The sequence below is a fragment of the Vombatus ursinus genome, unplaced genomic scaffold, assembly GCF_900497805.2.
Source record: "Vombatus ursinus unplaced genomic scaffold, bare-nosed wombat genome assembly UNPS02014832.1, whole genome shotgun sequence".
Classification (NCBI taxonomy): domain Eukaryota; kingdom Metazoa; phylum Chordata; class Mammalia; order Diprotodontia; family Vombatidae; genus Vombatus; species Vombatus ursinus.
This window is the reverse complement of record NW_020954610.1, coordinates 17,798,093-17,807,997: the sequence shown is the minus strand read 5'-3', so window position 1 is coordinate 17,807,997 and position 9,905 is coordinate 17,798,093.

Genomic DNA, 9,905 nt, shown 5'->3' with positions numbered 1-9,905 from the left:
AAAATTATTTTTGTTCTCCCACACAAATGAGTGAAGGGGGAAAAGGCAAAAGAACATAAATCTCTAGGTAGAATCCTTTACTGTCACCCTCAATTTTTTTTCTTCTAAATTCTGGCCTTTATTATGTATATGTTGTTAGCAGCAAACTTTTCCAAGGTTTTATCTGTGTCCAACAGGAGCAGAAGTCTTTAATAAGCTGTAAAATTATAGAAACACAAGCTATTGTTATGATTATTATGGAAGGGTACACATGAGTTCTTTTGTAAAATGGTCAGATGGACCCTGAGGAAAGTGAAGAATCATTTAGAGCACTCAAAGCCAGCTGAAATTCCAATATACTTTAAAAGACTGCCCATACAAATGTCAACTTACATCTGACATGCAGAAAAGGACACTAAAACCAGTTCTACCTTGGGATGCTTGGGAGTCACCAGCACTACCTTCCCACAACACACATACTTTTTTGGAGATCTTTCCAAAAACCTTATGGGGTAATTTGCATAACTCAGTCCAGCTGTCCTAGAGAAAGTTGGAAGACAGAAAGACAAAAGGAAAGATAATAAAGACAGTGGCGGATTTAGGAGCCCCAAAAGTCTCAGAGGAAGTGGTAAATATGAGACATACTACCTGGGTATTAAGGTAATGGAGGAAGTAAAGAGTTAGATATTCACCATGTCCTTTTCTTGTTGTAGTTCAGTCATGCCTGATTCTTTGTGAACCTGAGATTTTCTTAAGAGAAATAGTGGCCATTTCCTACTCCAGCTCATTTTACAGATGAGGAAACTGAAGCAAACAGGGTTAAGTGACTTATCCAGGGTCACACAGCTAGTAAGTGTCTGAGGCCGGGTTTGAACTCACAAAGATAAGTCTTCCTGATTCCAGGACTGGTGATGTACCTACTGTATCACCAAGCTGTACCATGTGCTTTAAGAACATAGACCTATTTGAGTAAGGAAGGAGGAACAAGCCTGGTCTATAAGAGGTGCGTCTACTTTCTCTTCTTTCTCTCCCTTCTTTAACACCTTACAAAATGGTTTCTGACCTCATCTTTACACAGAAACTGTTCTTTCCAAAGTTACCAGTGATCTCTTAGTTGTCAAATCCAATGGCCTTCTCTCAATTCTCATTCTCCTTGATCTCTCTGCAGTCTTTGACATAATTGATCTCCCTTTCTTGCTTGATTTTCTCTTCTCCCTAAGTTTTTGAGACACTACTCTCTCCTGGTAGTCCTCCAGGGTTCTGCCCTGGGCCCTCTTATCTCCTCCCTTTATGATTTCATTAGCTCTCAAAGACTTAATTATCATTTTTATGCTGATGATTCTCAAATATGCCTTTCTTGCTGTAATCTCTCTGCTGACCTCCAATATCATATCTCCAAGTACCTTTCAGACATTTCTAACTGGATGTCCAGTAGACATCTCAAACTTAACATGTCCAAAACTGAACCCATTATCTTTCCTTCCTCTTAACTTCCCAATCACTACTGAAGGAGCCACCATCCTCCCAGTTCTTCAGTCTCCCAACTTAGGTGATATCCTTATTATTCTTCACTTTCCATATCTGATTCATTGTCAAAGTCTGTTGGTTTCACCTTTGCAACATCTCTCCAATATGCCACCTTCTCTTGTTTGACACTGCCACAATGCTGTCCAGGCCTTCATCACCTAGACTATTTCAATAGCCTTGGTGAGTCTGCCTGCCTCAAGTCTCTCCTCACTCCAAATCCATCATCCATTCAGCCACCAGACTGGTTTTTCTAAAGAACAGACCCTACCATGTCACTGTGCTATTCAATAAACTCCAGCGGCTCCCTATTCCCTCCAGGATCAAATACAAAATCTCCTGTTTGGTGTTCAAAGCCCTTCCTAACCTAGCCCTCTCCTACATAGCCTAGCCCTAACACATAGTCTTCAATCCAGTGACACCGACCTTCTGGTTGTTCCATGAACAAGACACTCCATCTCTTTCTTTGCTATGTGCATTTTCTCTGACTGCCCCCTATGCCTGGAATGCTCTCTGTCCTTATTGCCACCTACTGGCTTCTCTGGATTCCTTTAAGTATCAACTAATATCACATCTGTAAGTAGTCTTTCCCAATCCCTCTTAATTCTAGTGACTTCCCTCTGTTAATTATTTCTTATTTATCTTGTATATTGTTTGCACATATTTGTTTGCTTACTTTTCCCCCAGTAGATTATGAGCTCTTTAAGGGACTGTCTTTTGCCTCTTTTTGTATCTGCAAAACTTGTTGTTGGCTTAGTACAGTGCCTAACACACAGTAGGCACTTAATAAATATCTACTGACTGACTCACTTTTAAGTTTAGACCTTTACAAATATTGTCTCATTTGATCTTCACAACAACCCTGTGAAGTAGATGCAATTATTATCTCTATTTTATGGTTGAGGAAACTGAGGCAAGCAGAGATTAAGTTACTTGCTCAGGATCACACAGCTAGTTGGATCACATCTTCCTGTTCCAGGCCCAGCACTCTATCCACTGTACCACCTAGCTGCTCCAAAGAATAGTCCAAAGAATTTTTCCTACAGCTACCTGACGATACCTTTTTTGAGCAAAGTAGGACTATAGAAACTAGGTATAAAACATCAGGAAATTTAAATAGTCTAGAGATATTCAATGACGTAGTGACACGAAAGACTTTTGACAATGCCAAATGAGGAACCGACCAGCTCAAGAGCTAGTACCTGGATAGAAGGCATCTCACGCCATCTACTGGGAAAGTTAAATAGCAGGGAGTAGGAAAGAAGCTGAGGACAAAAACAGCAAAAACAATAGTTAGTCTCTGTTAGGAACAGAGGACAGTGATGATGGTGATGCTGATGATGCTGCTGATGCTGATGATGAGAGTAATAATAGCTAGCACTTATATAGCACTTTAAGGTTTATAAAGCACCCTACAAATATTATCTCATCTTATATCATCAACCCTGGGAGGTAGGTACTATCATCACCCCCATTTTACAGATGAGAAAACTGAAGCAGACAATGGTTAAGTGACTTGCCCAGGATCACATTGCTAGTTAGTGTCTGAGAGTGGATTTGAACTCAGGTCTTCCTAACTTCAGGTCTAGCACTTTTATCTGCTGTAACACCTAGCCACCTCTAGTGATAAAATGGACAGATGACACTTTGGGGAAATAAAGGTTCATACCTGGAGCCATGATTGAAAGAATTGTCAACAAAATAACAAAATGGCATAGAGTACAGAGACTCCCTCCTTGCTGGGCCACACCCAGGATCGTTCTTTAAATCAAATGAGCTGCCTAGGTCAGTGAGAGGTAGGGGGAAGAGAGTGGGAAGGAAGCCCCACTTGAGCATTTCTTCACTGTGTTTGGGAATGGAATAAAGTATAAAGCTATTCTATGTTTTGTAGACTTACAAGCCTGAGTTTAGCTTTTAACGTCCTTCACAACCTAACTCCAATCTATCTTTCCAGTTCATTATATATTATTTCTCTTCCTACCCTCTACATTCTAGACAAGTGTTTCTATTTCTAATATGGTTCTCCATCTCCTGTCTCTATGACATAGAAATTGGCAAATACCCCAGCTTGGAATGTACTTCCTCCTCATTTATGCTTCATATATTACATCTTTTCCTTTAAGACCCAACTCAAATACCAACTTGCGTTTTCTGATCCTTCCAACTGCTAGTGTCCACCCTCCCTAACCATCTTGTGTTTATTTTACATTCACCCTTTGTTTTTATTCTGCGTACTTGTTTTACCTCATAGGACCTTGAGAGTGAAGATTATTTCATTCTTTTGTATTGGGTTCCTCATTACTTTAGCCTAGTACATCATAATTACATAGTAATAAATACTTGTTGATTAACAGATTGAATGCTTATAAGTAGAGCTGGTGACTACTGTCATAAAGTGACAGATAACTAAATTCCTCAGGTTCCACCTGGGTAGGAGTAATGAACTAGAGAAGTGGTTTCATGACCATCTATGTTTAACATACTGTGTGGCATTTAGTTGTCTCTTCCCTCCCCAGTTTCCAATTCTAGTCCTAGAACAATTCTGTTCTAGAACTGTTCTAGTCCTAGAACAGTAACCAAATCAACACTACTATTTCTGGAAAAGATATGTCAACCAATTACTCTATGGTTCCAATCACCATTTCCTCTAACTTCCATGGCCACCACTCCCTTTTATATGTTGTCTTCCCCCATTAGAATGTAAGCTCCTTGAGGGCAAGGATGCTCTTTCTTGCTTATATTTGTATATTATATTTATATTTATATGTACCTAGCACAGTGCTTAGTACACAATAAAGCACTTAATAAATGCCTTTTCATCTATTCATCCATTCATTCAAGTAAAGTTCCCCAAAATGGACCTTGACCTTCATATTAGAAGAGAGCTTCTCACTGAAGAGTTACACTTGCTTCTGGACAGGGTCCATAAACTGCCCAATTACAAACTTATAACTGTGTTGGACACAGAACTGAATGGGTACTGATTTCAATGGTGTCCCTGAAAGTCATTTTGTTGAGTATTTACAAACTGAAATGTTTTCAAATATGGAAAGCTGTAATAATGCTACAAAATCACAAATTTTTCAAGCTGGTAGGAACTTTAAACATTATGTAGTCCCACTCTTTGGCTTTACAGATGGGGCTGAGAAAAATGTGATATAGGGGCATCTAGGTGGCACAGTGGATAGAGCACTGGCTCTGAAGTCAGGAGGACCTGAGTTCAAATTTGGCCTCAGACCAAACACTTGACACTTACTAGCTGTGTGACCCTGGACAACTTACTTAACCCCAATTGCCTAAAAAAAAAAAGTGATATAAAAGTTAAGTTAGGGACACAGTTGGGAGTAGAATGCTTTCCATTTTGTCATTCCTGATTTCAGTGCTCCCAAAATGTCCTGGAAAATGTTATGTACAATATATATTCTGTTGGGGTTTTGGGGGGAGGAGGGATGAGAAGACTTGCATGAGGAGAGGGGAACTGTGGTAACAATATGGTCAGCAGAGCAGCTTGAGTTGTGCTATAACGTATCAAAGGTCAATAGAGGACCATGAAGGAAGGCCCGAGAATGATGTTTTTGCCACAGGGAGGAATTGGACCCTCTTGGGATGGAAGTGCATGTAATTGGATGTTGGCATCTCAGGGAAAAGCCCTCATTCTTTATAGCTCAGTTTCTATTTACTATCAATCAATCAATCAGTCTTCTTTTACTGAGCATCTACTATGTGCCAGGCATTGTTCTAGACAGTGTGGATGCAAAGACAAGATAAAACAGTCTCTACCCTCAAGGAACTTACATTATATTGGAGGAACCAACCTGTACACACATAGGAGGTGACATGTGCCAGGAAAGTCAAACCACCACTACCACCTCCACCACTCCCTCCCCTCAGATCTACATGGAGATAGCCCAGAGTCCCAAGCTCAGGAACCCCAAGAAGAGCATCAGTACCCACACAACTGACCCTACTTCCAATCCACCCTCTGCAACATCATCCAGGAGAATCAGCCCTTTTGGAAATTCAATCTGGCAACAGATTCTGAAGGTGCTGAACACCCCCACCTCCTTCCCCTTAGCAGCCATAGCTACTAAAAGCCTGGGACAGAAAATCTTTGACTTTGACAAATGGTTTAATATCAGAAACAGATATGATTTGATCAAAGGAAACAACTTTAAAGAAGATGCGTTGCCATCTGCTCTGACATAGTACCCTAAGTACAATGAAGACTTTCCATTTGACTTGCAGCTGAAACTTCCTATGTGTTCTGCCTCTCCCTGGCCTCCTTGCTGTTCGTTGAACAACACACTCCATCTTTCGGTTCCCAGCATTTTCTCTGACTGTCTTCCATGACTGGAATGCTCTCCATCTTCATCTCTGCCTACTGGCTTCCTTCAAGATCTAACTAAAATCTCATCTTCTACAAAAATTCTTTCCCCAAATCTCTTAATTCCTATGCCTTCCCTCTGTTAATTATTTCCTATTATGCCTATTCCTGAATATAGTTTGTACATATGTGTTTGCTTGTTATCTCCTCATTAGATTGTGAGCTCCTTGAAGGCAGGGACTGTCTTTTGCTTCTTTTTTTATCCCTAACACCTAGCATAATAGGTGCTTAACAAATATTTATTGAGTGACCGAATATTAGAATGGTAGCTTGTTGTTTGCATCATCATCACTTACCAATACTTATTAAATAAGTGCTTAATAAATGTGTCTTTAATTGATTCATCCATTGTTTTATGTAAGTATGTGCAACATTTGTAAATAGGGATAAAAAAGATTAATTTTCTTGGCAGAGGCACTAATAAGTAGAGACAGGGGATTGTTGTTGTTTGTCCTTTGTTTTTGAAGTGGCCCAGTGACATCATAGGTGATGTCTTGACTCATGCATAAATTAATCCCAAGAAGGAAGTGGTGCTTGAGCTGAGTTTTGAAGGAAATTAGAGATTCTAAATAATCAATAAAACAAGTGCTTCTATGTGCCAGGTGCTATGCTAAGTTCTGAAGATAAAAAGAAAAAAACAATCCCTGTCCTCAAGGGATTTACATTCTAATGGAGGAGACAAAATGTGTATAAATTGGGATATAAAAGATTCATGTAGAGTAGATAGAAGATAACTTTAGAGGGGAGGGCCCTAGTAGCTGGAAGAACCAAGAAAAGGCTCCTTCAGGAGGAGATGTTTGCACTGAGTCTCGAAGGAAGCCAGAGATTCTAAGAGTTGGTGGTGGGGAATAATACATAATACAAGTGGAAATATATTCTGGAGCCAGATTGTGAAGGGCTTTAAATGTCAAACAGTACAGTTTATGATGAATCCTATAGACAATAAGGAGGGGGCAGCTAGGTGGTGCAGTGGATAGAGCTCCAGCCTTGGAGTCAGGAGGACCTGAGTTCAAATCCGACCTCAGACACATGACATTTACTAGCTGTGTGACCCTGGGCAAGTCACTTAACCCCGATTGCCTCACCAAAAAAGACAAAAACAAAAACAAAAAAAAAAGGGCAGCTAGGTGGCCCTGAAGTCAGGAGGACCAGAGTTCAAATCCGGCCTCAGACCAAACACTTGCCACTTACTAGCTGTGTGACCCTGGGCAAGTCACTTAACCCCAATTGCCTAAAAAAAAAAAATGCTCTGTTGAAAATAGTGGCCAGTCATGGTCTGGGTTATAGCAAATGTAGGTATTGGCTCCATTAATTTCTCTTCATAACAGCTTTGGCAATAATGTTTTATTGCCTTTGGGGCTTAGCTCCTTTGAAATCAATGAAGCATTTCTATCAAATCTGCATATGAACCCCATTGATTTCTGTGCTTTCTGAGCTCCAAACAACTGAAACAGCATGGTTAGCATTGCTTCTGTTTGTTTAAAAAAATTGCAGAATCCACAAGTCCTGATTAAAAAGTGATTATGAGCGGAAAAGTAATTTTTTGCCTCACAGTCTTTTGGATAACATCCAAATGGTTAGCATGACAGTATAATAATCAGAAAACAGGTATTAACAGAGAGCAATTAGGTGTAAAATGCCTGAGATTTGTTCTTATTAAGGTGATGATTATTCAGCCCTGGTGAGTTTTTGACATTTAACAGCTCAGACATATATTAAACCCATTCATATAAATGTAACTTTTAAGTACTGGGTTGGCTAGCCCTGGCATAGGTCTCAGTAACTCAAATTAGTGTTCGGTAGCATCTTATCTTTGCATATTAGGGGTCTTCTCTGACACAAGGCAGTCCCAAGTAAGTGCGTATTTGAGGAGATCCAGTCATAGTATGTTCTGTACCAAGCAGGTAAGAATGTGACTTAAAAAATTCTACTACAGCACACATGATAAGGATTGTGTAAAAATTGCTCATGCTTATATATCACTTTGTGGTTTACAAAGTACTTTTTTTTTTTTTTTAACAGGGAATGAAGGTAAGTAGGGTTGGGGCAGGGGGAGAAAGTGGAAATTATACCATATCTGAGTCATCACAGCTACTGACAATCTGATGTGAGCCTGAACTGATGTAGTCAAGTGATTCTTAAAGATAATAGTTAATAAATACTTATTAAGTACCTACTATATGCCAGACTATGTGCTAAGCTCTGCTAGAGGCAGACACACCCTACAGAAGTGAGAACAAGCAGTTATATTCCTGTCCCGAAATGCAAGGTCCCTCCCTTTTTCCCCATTAGTCAGGTACTCCAGGGTGTACAATTTCCTGGAATGCCTACTTCATTTTACTCCTTAATATGTCTCTCCCACTATATACAACATTGTGCTTAGAATTATGGTAATCTTCCCCCAGGGGAGGAGAAGTTCATATGCATAATCTCATTAAGTATGCATACCTTAGCCAAGCTATAACCTTTGTTTTACTTTCTTCACTTCTAACCCCACTACTAATGTCAGCAAGTTTTGTCTGACTCTGGATAGTATTGTTAAAAATAATTCTTGAGCAAGACCCCTACAAGACCCTTTTGTGTCACTTTCTCTTATCAGGATGTAAGCTCCTTGAGGGCAGGGGCTATATTGCTTACTTATATTTTTATCCCAGTACTTAGTACGCACAATGCCTAGCAAATAATAAGCACCTAGCAAATATTCTATCTAGCTAGTTATCTGGTGAGTTCTCCCTCGTTGTAGGTCAAACAAAGGTTAGTTGAGCAAAATTAATTTCTACGTTGGCCATGCCCAAAAATGTATGCTTCATTCTGTATATTGAGTCCACCATCTCTCTGTCAGGCAGTACATAACATACATAATTCATTATCATTCCTCTGGCTTCATGGTTGATCATTACATCAGTCAGAGTTCTTAAGTCATCCAAAGTCATTTGTCATTACAATGTTTTTGTATAAATTGTTCTCCTGATTCTGTACCCTTCATTCTGCATCATTTCATACACTTGATGATATGAAACCATAATTTTTTAAAATAATTTCTTATGGTGCAATAATATCCTATTACATTCCTATACTACAATTTGTTCAACTGCTTGAAGATTCTTTTTTGAGTGGAGGTTGGACTAGATGGCCACTGAAGTCTGTTTCAACTCTAAAATTCAGTGATTTTGTGGTGGAATTGGTTCTATCATCTACCCAAGGACAATAGGAAACATCATTTTATAGGAAATTTCATCATCTTACCTTGAGATTCTCATGTTGAACATGCACAAATGTGCATGACCATGAGAGTAATTGCAGTTTATGCAATGACATTTGTGTAGACGATGAAGAAGTAGAGAAATTCTATAAAGATTTATGGCTAGAATGTGGATATAAGAGGGAATACCTATAGTGGGAATTGTTTGGTTGTTTTTTCTTTCTCTTCCTTCTTGGTATATGATAATAGTAGGAAGTATTTAACTTTCCCAGCCTTCCCAAGAGGTAGTGGAAAGCAGCTCCATAGAATTTTATTAATCCCACTGAGTTGCCCCTAGAAATTTTAATTGAAAAGAAACTGGGACATTTTTTCAAGTTTGTAGACCTATAAGAAGTGTTGATGTGGACAGTTAACACAGTGCCCTCATGTCTGAAGAAAAGAGGACATCAGACTGTGAAATCCCCTTCAACAATGGAGAGACAAGTTCCAAGAGGCATGGTCTGTGCTCTTGACTCCTGGGCAAACTTGAGTTTGAGGCAGAAGGTCAACAGGAAACATAGCATAAGGAAGGGTCTTCAGAGTGGAGATATTCTGGCCTGGCACTATATTTGAACTCTTATGCACCTATAACAAGAAACCTCAGAAATTCTTCCCTGGGTAGTGCAATGATTGGATCCTGTGACAGAGAAGTTTTTCCCTAGGGGAAAGCGCTAATACTGCTATCTACTAGAAACTGCAGCAAACTTTAGACAAGATGATAGAAGCACTAGCTCCACAGTGTGAAACATCTGGAAAAGGGCAGGAGGAATGATTTAC